The 17,571-nt window shown below is 37.3% G+C and overlaps 1 pseudogene; it reads right to left on the bottom strand.

Annotated features, from left to right (window-relative positions):
• Window positions 1–253: 253 nt before the first annotated feature.
• On the bottom strand, window positions 254–16,025 carry LOC114391090 (annotated as a pseudogene).
• Window positions 16,026–17,571: the final 1,546 nt, after the last annotated feature.

The following is a 17,571-nucleotide window of genomic DNA, read 5'->3' on the forward strand; positions in this document are numbered from 1 at the left end:
CTTGATGCAATATTAATATGTTTATCTATTTAATGTTTTTCCAATTTTCACAAATATCTACTAAGACGTTCAACCCTGATCCCTCACGATGAAGAGTCTAATTTATCTTTTTTTTCTCCCAAATCCATTTGCAAATATAAAATAGTAAATTGCATGAAGTATAGAGATGTATGCATAGACAAAACAAAATCACTCTATCTCTAGCAATGAGTTATTTAGATGCCCTTTCCAAGTTCTTTAGAAATGACAATTTCCCAATGTATAACCCCTAAAACAAATGTATGGATGATCGTACCATACAATATAATGAAGAGCAAAAAAGAGACAATAGAAACATAAATTTCATTTAATAGATAGTAAAAGAAGTTACATTACAAGGGTGTTGGTTGTTAGGCTCCCAACAAAGGAGATTTAGTCTCTCATGGCCATGAGAGACTTTACACTTTAAGGCCTGATGTGAATAGAGAAAGAAAAGGGATGGATAAAGAAAGAGAAGGGGGGAATGGTTATAGAGAGAGAGTTTCTCCTATAAGAGATGCTCAGGCTTTGGGTGTACTTAATAGAGAGTTCCGAGTCTCGGTGTGTTACATCGAGATCTCGTGCTAAGCGCTCCTTTTCTAGGCTTAGCAGGGTGATCACGCGCTGAGCGCAATAATGTCTGGGCTTAGCGAGGTGGTTACACCCTTAGCGCGTGATTTCACGCTAAACGTGCCTCTAGGCTTCTTCGTGGGTCTTTTTTACGCTAAGCTTGAGTTTGCTCGCTAAGCAAGGATGATGTGCGCTGAACCTGACTTGTGCGCTAAGCATGTTATCCCTTTTAACTTTTTCTTCAAGGTTTTTTTTCTTCAAGTTTTTGCATCAATTTTCTTCCAAAGCACTTGAAATTTTCTTCTTTTGAATCCTACTTGTCAAAAATTACAATGGTATTAAATTCTTTATTATTTCATTAAAAACAACAGTATAGTGAAGAAATTTTAATCATTCTTAACCAAAATTGACTATCAATTAAACTCAAATTTCACATTTATCAAATTTATCAGAACTTTTGAACAGGTGTAGATGTTATTGGTCAAAATAGATGAAAGGGAAGACACCTTAAGGAGTACTGAAGTATTCACCCACAGAAATAATCAAAGAGCATAAACAGTATTGATTTTATAATAAAATTGAACTTCTAATAATTAATTTGTACTGTCTAGAGTCCATAAAATACATGTGATATTCTATATGACATTTCAAGACACATGTCAATTCTCCACATCAGCTCTGGAACAAGAGCACGAACACTCGGCCCTTAGCAACCGGACTTCCTAATTGACATGTTATCTCTAATATCTTATTATTTGAATATATTTGAATCTCCTTATCTCTTGGCATGTATTTAATTATCTACAAACTACACATTATCTATAAGGTATAATTATTTACTAGTTTTTATCTTTAAGCTACGTATTATCTTCTAACATTATCCATAAGCTATCGACTCTTATCTATAATCCGAGAATTATATGTAAAGGCTATAACAGCCCCTACAAACAAGGAACCACAACTTCACTCCACCCATATAAATATCAGGTTTTGTCGAACCCTCAACACATCCCACATACACACCAGCACACGAGCAAACACGCCTGTGCATACGCTCTTATATTTTCTCTCTCTTATTCTCTTAACTCATACTTACTTGAACGTCGGAGTTTAATTCAAAGCCAAAACATTTACTCAAAAACCATATTACTAACCGACTCACAACTTACTGTAATTGAACCACTGTGATAACAAGAATTCTTGTGAAAGATAATTAATTCAATCATCGTGAATCTAACAATATAAACATTTTTTTAATAGAAGCCTAACTAAAGTTGTCCACCAAACATTTTGACGAAGTTGAAGGAGCTCAATCTCTTTCTCTATATATTGATGTGCTTCTTAAAATAAACTAAACAATTGTTTAAGTTAATTACAAACTCAATTTTGAAAACCATTGTAAAATAGTTTCTCAGAGAATTAAAATGAAGAATTATTTCCTATCAACTTTCTCCCTTTAGTCATATGCGCCAAAATTAAAACCCTATTAGCTCATTTTAAGTTTCTCTTATTGTATGTAATTCTTTGGTTCCTCCATATAGCTAACAAGCATAGTCACTATGGCATCATAGATAAACACTTACAATGGGAGAAAAAAAGAAGCCAAAATCTCAAATCTCAACACATCTTTTGTTTGCAAATTGTCTTCTCAACCTGTATAACTCCTCATTTATATGGGTTTCGATTGACTATATATGTCACTTATTCTTTGGATAAATAATGTACGTACAATATTTTTTATATTGTCATCTAATCATAATCTATTATATAATAGCTTAATTTGTTAACTTTTACATTAACAACCATATATATATAAATATATATATTATCTTATAAAAATAATTATTTTATGTGAGAATGAAAATGATGAATCTCAATCAACTGTAAAATTAAAATAAAAAGTCAAACTCTTTTCACTCTCAGATTTTGTGACAAAAGCAACAGGTTTTTAAAGAGGCCCGCACTTCAGATAAGTTGATCTTACATTAATTAATTGGCAGTGGAAAATAGGGAAAATGAAAAGGATGGAAAAGGTCTTAATAAAGTGGAGCATGCTAGTGAAGGTCAAACTCACGTTCTATCAGCAGCGTTAAAACTTGTTTTATGTATTGTTTTGATGTTCTGAAACAGATGCTATTTGGCTATAGTTCTATTGGAATTTGTAAATGGTACATATGGCGTACTCAAAGTGATAGTTCAATTCTAAGCATGCATAGCTTTAGTCTGAATAAATGTTATTATCATTATCCTCCTGTACCTTTTTTTTTTAATTTTTAAATTAAGGCTGAGATGAGGTGATTAAGGAGGAGGATTTCCCAGCAAAGGACACCCTATCCCAAAGTCACCTGCCTTAAATAACATTAAAATGAAAGAAAAAGCTCAAATACAAAAAAGTGGGGGATTTATACCAAAACCCACAACAGCTTAACGAAACCTATAATGTGGATGAGACATTCTATTTCTAAGAAACTCATTTCTAACAAAAATGAGAACGAGTCCCACCAAGTGAAGCAATCACTAGACAAAGCACCAAGGTTGGTCAACTTGTCCGCACAAAAGTTTTCTTCTCTATAAATATGAAAAATGACTAAAACTATATGTTTGCAAAAAATTGGCAAACTTCAATTCCCATCTTTTACGCAGCTTCCAAGGGACAATGGCGAGATTAGAGATTAGAGAAAGCTTGAATAACCCATACAGAATCACACTCTATCCAAAGGTTCAACCACCCTTTCTCTTTGGCTACTTTCATGACCATCATGCCTTTTATAGGTTTTCACACCTTATTAGTGAGTAAATATCTTTGTTTTACTTAGCATTTTAGATTAAATTTGCAAATAAAACTTAGAAAAATCATTTTAGAAAACAAAAATAGAATTTCTTGTGTTTTCTTTTTTTTTTCTTGTGACTAGTTTCACAATGGACCAAATTAAAATGACATTTAGCCCATTAAATAGTATAATTTTTTGGTTTGACACTTAATATTTTAATCAAGGTCTAGGATTCGATCCCTAACTTAAGCATGAAATAACAAAAAGAGATATCACTTTACTACTAAATGGATCAATTCGGTGGAAGGAGATTGGCTAGCTAGACTAAAAAATAGTACAATTTTTATGGTTCATTTTTAATTAAAAAAAAGATATTTTAACAATTTCTAAAAACTACAAAAAAACACAATAGTTTTGTTGATAACAAAAAGTGGTTATTTTCTTTCTACATTGATTAATTAAAAATAATTTTTCTAACCCTAATTAATCCAAAATTACATGAGAAGCTTTTTTCTAATAACACTATATGCGATCGTAGTACTCTTCTAAAGTGAAAAAAATGTCAAACAAATATTTTATTTGCTATAATTAATATATTTTTATAAATATAATCAACTTTAAACTAATCTAATGATATATATATATATATATATATATATATATATATATATATATATATATATATATATATATATATATATATATATATATATATATATATATAAAGTTATCATTGTTATAGATTTTAGTAAGTACATTTGATGTCCACCGTGGGGTTGCGGTAAAACTTACCTTGCGGCCTCTTTTCACCAATGATTAGCACGCGGTCTGGTTTTAGTCACAAGACACCTCTAGAGAGCTCTAACCCTCCCCTAACAACCATAACTCACAATGACACCCTCCAACAACTCCAAACACATATTATACAGAGATGGACCGACGCCACGCGGAGGAACTCAAAAAGTTGAAGGATGACCATGACCAGTTGGAGGCTCGTGTGAGAAGCTCCCAGGACGACAAGCATTCTACCCACACAATACACGAGCATACTCAAGGGAAATCACACCTCCGACAAATCATCAACACCCAAGATGATCTTAGTCTCTCGCACTTACACCACCATGAAGGGTGAATGACTCATCGACACCCCTTTGTCGACTGCATTATGGAGGTCGACTTACCCTTAGGTTGGAAACCGCTTAACCTAGAGCGTTATGATAAAACTACCAATCCAGACGAGCACCTTGATGCATTCCACACCCAGGCTAATCTCAACACCAACAACGACGCAATCTGATGTCGAGTTTTTCCAATGTCCCTCAAACGGGTACGGAGGACTCCCTCCAAGGTCCATCGACAGTTTCGACACCCTTGTTGAATGTTTCAGCTCTCAGTATGCAACCAGCTGGTCACTTCGCATGACTTTCGCTGTTTTAGCCAGTCTGCGAGAAGCAAATGATGAATCTCTTTGAAAGTTCATGGACATATTTGGATGAATTGTTGTCCAGATCAGGAATCTTAACCCTGAAGTAGCACTACATTCCATGTTACTCGCCTTACGACATGGTAAGTTTACAGATAGTTTATGCAAAAAAACTCCTAACAGCATGGACGAGTTACGTGAACAAGCCAAAGGCTATATTCAAATGAAGGAGATGTTCAGGTTTAGAAACGAGGTCTGACAAGCTGGACAAAAGCCAGATAAAAGGGAAAGAGGTACCAAGACCGAATCATGCAAGTCGGACGAAAGGCATAAGCCGAACAAGCGTCAACCTCTCCCAAGGGGACCCAGGTATAAGCGTTACACACCCTTGATGGCCAACCGAACCACTATTCTTGAGGAGACCTTCAATGCAGAGGTACCCATAAAGCTAACTCCGCCTTTTCCTTCCAAGTTCAGGTTAAATAGAACCAAACACTATAGATACCATTGCAGTTATGGTCAAAATACAGAAGATTGTTGGGCTCTGAAAGATAAAATTGAAGAACTCATACAGGCTAGATATCTAGCCCAATTTGTGAAGAGATTGACAATAACCAGTAGGAGCAAGACCCGAAAGACACCAAGAGGACCAACACAGAAATCACGATAGAAGAAGGGAAAGAGAAGAAGACAGAGGCATCACCAACAAAGACACGAACAACAACCTTAGCAAGAACAAGAAAAAGAGCTCGCCCAATAAATCAAAGGTATAATCAACACCATTGCGGGTGGATTTTCCTATAGAGGGTTGTCTAGTCGATCTCAAAAGCGCCATCTCCACGTCATCTGGGATATCGACATCAACTGCGTCGACATACATGGTTGTCTCCATCCCACAACATTCATAGATAGAGACTTTAGAGGCATCAATCCTATCAACTAGGACAATCCCATGGTTGTCTCCATCGTGATTGTCAATTTCATGGTATCCATGGTCCTTATAAACCAAAGTAGCTCCAAATATACTTTACTGAAAAACATTCCAGCGACTCGAAGTCTCACCTGATAAATCCAGCCACACTATGGCTTTGTAGGAGAAAGAATAGAGACCAAAGGCTATGTAGACCTAATGACCACCTTTGGTTAAGGCCAACTCTCTAGGAGCTTCACTGTCAGGTATTTAATTATTGATGCAGATACATTCTACTTTGCTTTGATTGACAGGAAAATGCTGAACGAACTCGAAGCCTCCCGAAGCTCGCAGAGAAAGTGAAGCCATTCTACAAGCTACTCAGGAAAAATGAGCCGTTCCTATGGGACGAAGCTTGTAAGCAAGCTTTCTTGGCCTTTAAGAAGACAATTGTCACACCGCCAGTCCTGAGTCGACCCAAGCTAGGAGTAACCCTAATTTTATACCTCTCAGTAGCTGACGAGGCTGTCAATTCGACCTTTGTACAAGAGGAGGGAAAATACCAGCTTTTCATCTACTTTACTAGTCGTATCCTTCATGATGATAAGAAGCGACACTAGATGATAGAGAAGGTAGCACTGACACTCATAACCTCGGTCCAATGCCTAAGGTTGTATTTCCAAAGTCACCAAGTGATGGTCAAGACGGACTACCCCATCAGGCGGGTGTTGTGAAAGCCTGACCTGGCAGGAAGGATGGTAGCATAATCCATAGAACTATTAGAGTTCTATCTCCGGTACGTACCTTGTGGCCCTATGAATACCCAGTTCATGACAGACTTTTTGGCAAAGTTTGTTGGCAACAACTAAATCACCCTAAACTGGTGGAACCTCTATATGGATGGAGCGTCCAACGTGAAGGGAAGTGGAGCAAACATCATCCTTGAAGGACCCGACAACACTACTTTAGAGCAAGTTTTCAAGCTCAACTTCAAAGCATCAAATAATCAGGCCAAATACGAGACACTTATAGCAAGCCTAAAACTAGCAAAAGAAGTTGGGGCCAAGAAGCTAAGGTGTTACACTGACTCATAGCTTATCCAAGGACAAGTTGCCAACAAATATCAAGCCAAGGAGGCAATATTGCTTAGGTACTATCATGTTGCAAGAACCTCTATTGATGGTTTTGATTGCTTTGAGATGCACCACATTCCAAGAGAAAGCAACACCTGAACAAACTTACTCTCCAAGTTGACCAACACCAAAAGGACCAGACATCTCAAAACCATCATCCTGGAGACACTCTAGGCTCCAACCAAAGACACCAAAGAGGTCATGGTAGGATAGGAGAAGGAACTAGATTGGATGACCCCCTACAAGAATTTCTTAATTTGGGGGGTGTTACCATCAAACAAAAATGAAGTCCAATGCCTGAAAAGGAAGGTCAGCTACTACGTCATCCTTGATGGTGAGCTATTCAAAAGAGGGTCAACAACACCCTTACTCAAATGCCTAAACAACTAACAAGCAAACTATGTCATGCAAGAGCTACATGAAGGAATCTGTAGCCTTCATACCAGGGGACACTCCCTGGCAACCAAAGTGGTACGTGTCAGATACTATTAGCTGACACCTTTGATTTCATAAGGAGGTGTAGACGATGCCAAGAATTCGCAAACGTTCCACGCACCCTTCCTGACAATTTCCATAGCCTAAGCTCCCCTTGGCCTTTCGCCATGTGGGGGATGAAAATTTTGGAACCCTTGCCAAAGGCCCTAAGAGCGGTTAAGTTCCTATTGGTCGCCATCGACTATTTGACAAAATGGATTGAGGCAAGGCCATAATGAGATATCTCATCCAGCAAGGTAGAAAAATTCACCTAGAAACATGTCATATCTAGATATGGTCTCGCTTACACCATCGTCATCGACAACGATACTCAATTCAAAGCTCAAGCTTATAAAGAATTCATAACAAGGTTAGGAGTCAAGCACCTCATGAATTCTGTCGAACACTCTCAAACCAACGATCAAGCAAAGACAGCCAACAAGTTCATCCTTAAAGCCCTACGCATAAGACTTGGCAAGTCCAAAGGTCTATGGAAGGAGGAACTCCCTAGCATACTTTAGGCTTATCACTATTCACCCAAACAACTACTAATGAAACTCATTTCCGACTTACATATGGCACAAACGCCATAATCCTCGTCGAAGTTGGGGAACCGTCGACAAGGAGACTGTTTTTCTAGGAACAACAAAATGAAGAAAATATGAGGGTGGAACTAGAGATAAAGGACAAAGTCCAAGATATGGTCAGAATCAAGGAAAAGACCAACAAGCTCCAAGCATTAAGAAGATACAATACAAAGGTTCAGTCTCGAGCCTTTCAACCTGGCGACCTAGTGTGGCAAGTCCGGGGTGAAGCAAGGAAGGATCTCTGAGTGGGAAAGCTAAGACCTAACTGGGAAGGCCCATTCAGGGTTGTGACAAGCCTAGACAACGGAGCATATAGGCTACAAGAACTAGATGGTAAAGCAATTCCAAGAACATGGAATGCTACCCATCTAAAGTTCTATTTCAGTTCACTTGTTACAAGATCAGGTGCTATACTTTTTTTCCTACTCAAGTTGTTTGTCCCAAAAGAGAAAATTCAGGATTTTGACTTGAGAAATTTTAATGAGGCATACCTGGGGAACAAAGAGAATTTGTACTTAATTGACTACATTGAATAAAAGTTCAATCTCCCTTTAGCTTTTATAATTTTCTTGTGTCAATCTTGCAAAGGCTTGTTAAACCCAAGGTCCGCCCTTGGTGAGTCTCGCTTCTCTAAAGGCTCGTTAAACTCAAGGTTTGCCCTTGGCAAGTCTCGTTTCTCCAAAGGCTCATCAAATCCAAGGTCTACCTTTGGTGAGTCTCGCTTCTCCAAAGACTCATCAAACCCAAAGTCCGCCCTTGGTGAGTCTTGCATCTCCAAAGGCTCGACAAACCCAAGGTCTGTCCTTGGTGAGCCTCACCAAAATCCCGGACAAACACATCCTTGGTCAAAAGCTCGTTAAACCCAAGGTTCACCCTTCCATTTCTATGTTTCATCTTCATAGAAACCTAAGGTACATAAGGTTCATCCCTAATGAGCTTCTTTATTATTAAACTTTATCTTTGTAGGAACACGAGAAACCCAAGGTCCACTCTTGGTATGCACTCCTATAAAAACCCAAGGTACACCCTTGGTAAACTCATTTCTTTGGAAGAACGACGAGTATAGTCAAAGGTCTTGGTTTCACAAGGCAAAAAGAGATATCACCAGACTGGTTAGCAAGACCTTCAACTAGATGAAAATCAAACTAACTCCTCATAAGCCTTTAGGGGAGAAGCTCTGCAAAGTGAAATGAAGCATCACCAAGATGATTGACAAGACTTTTAACTAGGTTGAAATCAAACCTGAGATGATTTTATGTCATCTCAAAACTACCAAGGTTCCATTCTCATCAAGGCGAACTATCCTTACTACCACAAGTGACGGAGCATCATATAGACAAAAGACAACAACATACAAGACAAGTTCCAACAACAAACAAGGCAAATGTATTAAAAATAAAAGAATAATTTTCAGAGTTACAAAACCATTACGACCCAAAATCCAGTAAAAAAGAAAATAAAGAAATGGCAGCCTAAACATTGGCCCCGTCATCTTGCCCTTTGTCGACATTCTCTTCCGCAACAACTATTTCTTCTTCATCAATCAGTTCATCGTCCTTCACATCCTTGAATGGGTCAAAAAGACCCAAGTCAAGATCCTTGGTGAAAAACCCGACTTGTTTGACGACCTTGTAAAAGCCTTTCTCATGTTACTCCACAGCCTCCTTCTAGAACATCAGCAACTCCTCTTCAAGCTCTATATTGGTCTCCCTCTCATTTGACGCCCTGAGCTCGGACTCCTCTGGCTTGGACTCTAACTCCTTCAGTCGGGCCTACAGGTCAACAACTCCCTTGGCGAGCTCATCCTTCTCATCCACAATGCTCTCCACCTTGCCAGCCAAGTCATTTTTCCCTCTTTGCAAGTCCTTACATCACTCAAACATCTCATCACCATTCAGCTTGGTGCGCAAAAGCTTGACAAGGACATCACCGACTTTGGACAAAAGCTAGTGGTTAAACCTAACGACCTCAACAAAGGTGACAATGGCATTGACCACCTTGGGACGCTCGACTCTCCATACAGTCCGAGCAGTGGCCCTCAAATTGGCGATCTTAGCCTCTAAGAATGCCAACTTGCTTAGAGCTTTCTGATGTCGTTGTCCATTTTCCTCCAAAATTGCCAAACTTATTTGGAGTTGCAAAATTATTTGTGTTTTGAACCTTAATTAACCGAATGAGGTTTTTGTCAAGAGAAAACACAAAAGCCGGTCAGAGTTCTCTGCATTGGCCTATTCACCATGCTCCAAATTGAATTAGTATCAAGAGAAGTATAGATGTTATCTAGGGAGACATTGGGGGCAAGAAAAGGAGGAAGGAAATGCCAATGCCAAAACAAACAAAGTAGGAACTGGTGAAGCTGAAGAAGAAGGAGGCAAGATTTCTAAAGCACCTGCAGTCGTCACATCAGCACTGAGCAAAGGCATAACAATGGTGGAAGCAGAAACCACGACAGGAGCAACCAAAGGAACAATAAGAGAAGTCATAGTAAAAGGAGAGACAAAAACCTCTTGAGCAGGCAAAGAAAAAGGAGTCGAAGGAACATGAGCAACAGCCTGGACAACCAATGGAGCCGAGGGCAGATCGTGCAAACCAGCAGTAGAAGGGCGACCCGAACCAGACATCAACCCGACAACCTCCTTCAAAGCGCAAAAACTGAAAGAGGTCCTTGACTTCTTACGACCTAAGACCCTAGCACCTTCATCACACTTCCTCTTAGCCAAAACAGAGAAAGACACGTTGGGGGTGACCTCAACAACTTCATCATCATTAGGGTCAACCCTAGTAGTAGGAGGCTTGACAGTAGACAGTGGCATGACCCCACTAGCAAGTCTGGCCTGCTTGACCAAGGGCCTCCGTGCAGAGACATCAAAATAAGCAAAAGTGAAACAAAGGTTATTTCAAGCCAAAACCCACATCAGACACAAAAGATACAAGGTAAAATATTTTACCATGTAAAGTAGCGAGAGGGTTGTTCGCCGAAGGAAGGGACAAGATGTCTCGTGCATCCAATTGCTCCAAAATAGCCTTATCGATCTTTTCCACTAAGGTCAACATATCCTCATCAAAGACTTAAACATGGTAGAGTTTGATTGCCAGTAAAATGGGGAGTGGGGTTCCCCATCCCGGTTAAACACCAGTGGCAACTCATTAGCCACGACGTCATTCATCAGGACCTTGAAGAAGCAGTTCTTGAAGCAACGAAACACGTTTGAGTCAAACTCAAATAGCTTCTTGGACACACTATTCAGGGAAACCCATCCTATTTTCCATGTTAACTTCATTTGGAAGAAAAATAAAATCATAGACACACTATGTCATATGTTGAAAAAGGGACACAGGTCCTCGAAGGCCCTCACCATGGCCCGACTATTGGGATGAAGCTAAGAAGGGGCTACATTCAAATGCTCAAGTAGAGCACATTGAAAAGAGTTCAAGGAAAGAACTAATCCATGACTTCAAAAAGATATCGATACATGAAAAAGAAGGGTGGACAACCCGACACAACCCTCAGAAAGGGAAAATCATCACTCCTACAAGACTGGATTGCCATCTTGTAGGAGTCTTCTGGGTTGGTCAACTTCAGTTTAAGCTCCAGAGCAGCGACACTTGCCACATAAGTATTTCAAAACATCGCCCCTTACCCACTTATAGCCAACGATGATAGGAGAGGACGAAAGTAACCTAGCATTGTGGCTACGCCTGTTACGCGGGAAAACCCTAACATCCCCGTCGTCACTCCATCTCGCTCCCCTAGAACAAGATCATGGTGACTAGAATGGATTCCTCGTCCAAAGGAGCAGTAAAAGGTTGCATCCTCCTATGGAGGCGAGGAGTACCTCCGCCAGCATGGCGCGAGTCCACTAGCCTCTCAAAAGAAAAGAGCTCACTCTCAGAAGCCTCATGGCGTGTCCCCTTCGAGGAGGAGCCGTCAATGGGAATGACCTCTCAATCCACTAGGGGGTGCTGAATAAAGCCCCGAAATCACTTTTGCCCATACCCATGCAGAATCAGAAATGAAAGACATTGTGGAAAGGAGTGTACTTTAAGAGAAAGGGAAATCGCAAAAACCGTATGCAAAATGCAAGGAGATTTCAAAAGAGGAAGCAAAAATTCAAAACTTGTGGTGATCAAAACTCAAACATACACTTCATTTAAGTGGAGGCGCGACTTTTCGGTAACTGATAAGAGCTGAAATGATGCCCTAAAAATTTGCACCACGATGCAGTCCCACTAATCCACACACCGTGTCTCCAGTACATGCCCACTCCTCGAGTGACACGTATGCAAGAGTAACATACGTGCGTTGCACCGCCCGCAGTGAAAGACAAACAAAGTGCTTGTCTTTAATGCATTCTCCAACTATCAGAAAAAGACATAATTGTCAAGTACAAGAATTCTACTCACCTGAGACGACTGATTCCACCAACAAAACAAAAAACATGTCCTCCCTCGACAACTTAACAAAAGCAACTCTCACATTTGTCGAGGTCAGCACCCTCGACATAGGACAATATTTGTTTAGGCTGGGGGACTCGACAAGCTTGTTACTCTCCTACTTGTCAAGCTATTACCCTCGACACTAGACAATCTCCTTTGACATCAGACAACTTCTTTCGCCAACAAGCTGACTCAGAAATTGGGGGGCTTATGTACTGTCCAATGTCCACAAAAGGGACATGACAAGTAACATGATGCTTCAACACACACGTCAACCCTCCATGTCAGCCTTGGAACAGGAGCACAAACGCATCGCCCTTAGAAATTAGGCTACTGGACTGACAAGTTATCTCTAAACACTTTAATATCTGAATATTAATAATAATGTTACAACCTTCTTATTATTAAGTGGCGGGTACTCAATTATCTATAAGATATGAATTATCTATAAGTAACAACTTATCTACTAGCTATTATCTACAAGTTAGAAATTATCTGTTAAGGTTGTTATACCACTGTAACAGCTCATACAAATAAGGACCCAAAACTCTCATCTCACTCTATAAATATCAGGTTCTATCTCACCATTTTCATTCAATTCTAAACTAACTCACGTACTTACTTGAACGTCAGAGTCCTTTGTTTTGCAAGTCTCCCCTCGTGTTCTCCTAATAGAGGGTAGCTCAAGTTCGACGCACGAGATCGTGGAGTCCATCTTGCCCACATCAACCCTATAAATATCAAGTTCTACAAATATCAGGTTCTATCTCACCATTTTCATTCAATACTAAACTAACTCACGTACTTACTTGAACGTCGAAGTCTTTTATTTTGCAAGTTCCCCCTCGTATTCTCCTAATAGAGGGTAGCTCAAGTTTGATGCACGAGATCGTGGAGTCCATCTTGCCCACATCGACTCTAACGTCGGTCAATTCCAAATTTTGGTAAGTACAAGTCCATTTGTCAAGCCATTAAACCAATTGCAATCTTTCATTCATTCTATATACAAAGTAAATAAAAAAAAATGGAGGCATAAGACAGTGGGCTTAATAGTGTACCCTTATTTGCATTCTTCAACAGAATGCACATCCTTCAAAAATCTGCTTTGACTTGAGGTAAGGACCAGCCAGAATGTCATCACCTAAACAAAATAAGAAACGATTTAGGGGTTTACTCAAATACTAGATAACAACGAAAATTAAAGCAAGAGAATTCTTATGATAGGATGAACTTACCTTATGGGACATTGTATGAGAAGTAGTACACAATAGCACCCGGACAAAAGCCAGCAGCATAAAAATCCCTAGACATGTCATTGATCACCTTCTTTGGCAGAGTAGTATCTGTTCAACATGAAAAGTGCATAAGGTTTATTTTTCAGATCATATCTAAAGCAACTGGGCAATGGGGTACGAAGTTTTTTTAGAATCAACTTGAGGGCGAGCCCTGGTGCAGCGGTAAAGTTGTGCCTTGGTGACTTGTTGGTCATGGGTTCGAATCCGGAAACAGCCTCTTTGCCTATGCAAGGGTAAGGCTGCGTACAACATCCCTCCCCCATACCTTCGCATAGCGAAGAGCCTCTGGGCAATGGGGTACGAAGTTTTTTTTATCTAAAGCAACTCTAACTCTAATAGTAAATGAGTCAAGGGAATTTCGATTATGCTATAAAGGTCTCTACAGGATGTTAATATTCCTACATATATATAATGGCTGCTCTGGCTGTACAATAACTAGAGTGATGAAATCATTAAACTCTGGATTGTTTCTGATGGGTGAAAGGTAGCCTCCAACGTGTGATTATCAGGAAAGCAAACTCTAATTACAGTCTGCAAACAAGTCCAAACCAACTTATAATACTGTTATCGTGGAAATACAAACACGCATTATTCACTATTTTCAGTCTCAGCTGGAAGAATAATATTAATAATAATAAAAACAAGAAAGAGAAGAAGCTAGACATTACTTTGGTTCTTCCTGACCTACGAGCAGCCTCTTCCGCTTCTCGGATTTTTCGAGTCTTCTAGAATTTATCTGAGTAAATTTAATACATTTAAATTTCAATGTCATGAAGGGAATATTTTGTCTAGGCATTCCTAACATGTAAAAAACTTAATTCTGTTTTACACCACCCTTTCAATGAGTTATCACCCATCAACTATATTCACCGAAAAAAAAAAATCACCCATCAACTATAAACAAAAACAACACATACAATTGCATTTAAAAAGACAAAAAGTGGGAAAAGATATTTAGTAGAGGACAGTATAAACAGCATACACTAAGAATGGCCCTTCCAATTTATTAATGCTGCAAACAAATGGCTGGCTTATTGACCATTGACTAAATAATCATTTTTGTCCCGATTTTTTAACTTTCATTTTCTCAACCTCAGTAGATTATCATTTTTTTTATATAAATTAACATTATACTTTTATGTCTGATTATGTGTTGCATGGAAACGAAATAAGAGAACACCATTCCTCTGTTTGAGAATTTAAAATAGATAGGGTTGCAACAGAACAGAAGGGGAACCATTCTCCATCATTTCCCCTCAAAGATACAAATATCACTTCCTCAAAAATTGGGGTGCAATGGGAAAAACACAAGGATAATGAAATTCTGTTCTGTTGCTTTATTAATCTTCCAAACAAGCAGAATAGTAACTTTGTCCCATTCCTTCCCTTTAAGTTCTTGCTTATCCCCTCTAGTTATGTTCTGTTCCTTTAATAATAATAATAAAAAATCCAAACACATTAAAATGGAGGTGTACATCAATGCAGATGCATTAGCTTACATGACTTGGAATCTTATTCAGGTAATTGTTCAAATTATAAAAGTTGGCATATTGCTAAGATGAAATAGGGCATGAAAACAGGTAACAATATGTGGTTAATAAAATTTCACTTCTTCACTAATATGAAATAATTAGTATCATCCTTACCTTCCTTTTTAGTAGCCAAAAGTCTGTAATAATCTTTAGCAGTAAACTCATAGAAGTCATCAGTCTCCTCTCCTACATACCAACAAGAAATATAAGTTTAATCAGGATATTTGAGAGGAAAAAAATTAATATCGATTTACAAATATCCATAATTGGAATTTTTCAAGCAAACATTGGGATTGTCCAAGAAAAGGTGCTATTATCATTGGATAACACAGCATTTGAAGATGAAGAAAGAGCTGATGTTTCAAAAACATGGATCTCTCGTCCAAATCCTTCTTTCGCAGCTGCAAGGTTTGCCTGGTTCAATAAAATATAATGGTAAAGGAAAGATCATTGAAATAAATAAAATAAGCATACGTATGCATTAGAGAAATATCCACGATGCCTCACGGAAGATCAAAGATAACAATCATTTCAGAGAAAACTTGCAAGAAACTCTTTGTTTTCCAAGGAAGTAAGCAACCCAACAATAAAAAAAGAAAACTTGCAAGAAACCCACAAAAGGAATGCTCAAATAATCAAGAGAAAGGCAAACATAAACCAAACCAAACCCAAGATGAATAGATTATCAAAGAGATGGGGACAAAACAAAAGACCCAGAAAACCAAAAAGAAATTTTTAAAAAAAGAAAAGAAAAAGAACAAGAATTAGTTTAGTAACAGAAGAGAAACCTGACCAGTTTAAGTATCCATGTGGGTGGAACAAACGTTGGTGACAACCCTTCTCCTCTTCGAAGTTAGTGTGAAGGAACCAACCATGGAAGTAGTGTATATTGGTCGAGGCAGTGGTGCAGTTACTTAATCTTTCTTACATATGTATCCGTTAATTATAATATGGGGATATGTGTTTATATAGGCTAGTTTTGTGGCCGTTTGTACTTCCAAATCTTTTTTTTTTTTTATCTCTTGATATCTTTTATCTTATATCTTCTATTAACATATAAAAGTAATTTTTTATCTTTTATAAAGTAACTAGCCTAGTATTAAATTAAATTTTTATAATTTATATGTGTAATTTTTATATCATTTTAAATTTTTAATATATTATTAATTATTTAATTCAAATTTTAATAAATATATACTAATAGATATGTTAATAAATGTTTAAATATATTTTTTATATACATATATGTTCTAAAAAATTATTATTATTGAAATTTTTTCATAAATAAGATCCTCTTTATTTTGATGATGTCTTGCATACACACTTTTGACTCTCTTTAAAAAAAAACTGATTTAATTTTTTTTATAAGTGTGTTATTAGTATGATGTATTTAATAACTTTGTCAATGACTTAATTTTATTAAAAGCGACATTTGTTCACCTGATAAAACTTTTGTTAAACGTTTTATGCAATGTTATATAAATATAAAGATAAAATAGGAAATGTTATATAAATATAAAGATAAAAGAAAAAAAAAGAAAAAAAAGTCATATCGAAGAAAGGAAGGAAGGAAGGGGCTAGAGGAAGCATATAAAAAGGAATTAAGAGGCTGAATTAAAATAGGAAATAGAACTTATTAAAGATAATTGTGGTATAATGTACGGGTGATGGAGCATTGGGGTTGAAGTTTAGGATGGAAGGTTGAAGGTGAAAAATGGAGGGAGGGTGAAGCGTTTAGTAGTGGGTGTGGATGAAAGGTGGTAGAAGAACACAAACATGAAGGCAGGGCTGTGTCTACGCATTTTAAGCCCTTAGGAAAATTTTATGTTGAATCTATTATAATATAATTTATGAGTCTATATTTTATTTTATTTTATCTTGCTAAAGGATAATTTGTGTTTTTATTTTTTAAAATATGTGATTTTAGTCTTTTTATTTTTTAATTGAGATATTTTATCTTTTACTTTTAATTAATCTGCAATTTCAATTCTCATTTTTTAATTCAGACATTTCTCCTCCACTTTTAAAAATCCATTATTTTAGTTCCTATATCTAAATTATTAGTCATGTGAAAGAAGTTTTTTAAATTAATTAATTGTTAATAAGTTTAATTTATAAAAAAAATTAAAAAAAATACACCACCGACCTTTGAAATTAGTCCTAAAACTAAAATGGTGGATTTTTTAAAATTGGGGGACAAAATTTTTCAAATAAAAAAGAGAATTAAAATAGTGAATTTTTAAAAGTGAGAGACGAAATATCTCAATTAAAAATGATTTTAGTCTTATATCTAAATTATTAGTCATGTGAAAGAAGTTTTTTTAAAATTAATTAATTATTAATAAGCTTAATTTATAAAAAAAATTATAAAAAATACATAGCCAACCTTTGATAGTCATGAAACTAAAATCGTGGATTTTT

This window comes from Glycine soja, chromosome 16 (genome assembly GCF_004193775.1).
Source record: "Glycine soja cultivar W05 chromosome 16, ASM419377v2, whole genome shotgun sequence".
In the NCBI taxonomy this organism is placed as follows: domain Eukaryota; kingdom Viridiplantae; phylum Streptophyta; class Magnoliopsida; order Fabales; family Fabaceae; genus Glycine; species Glycine soja.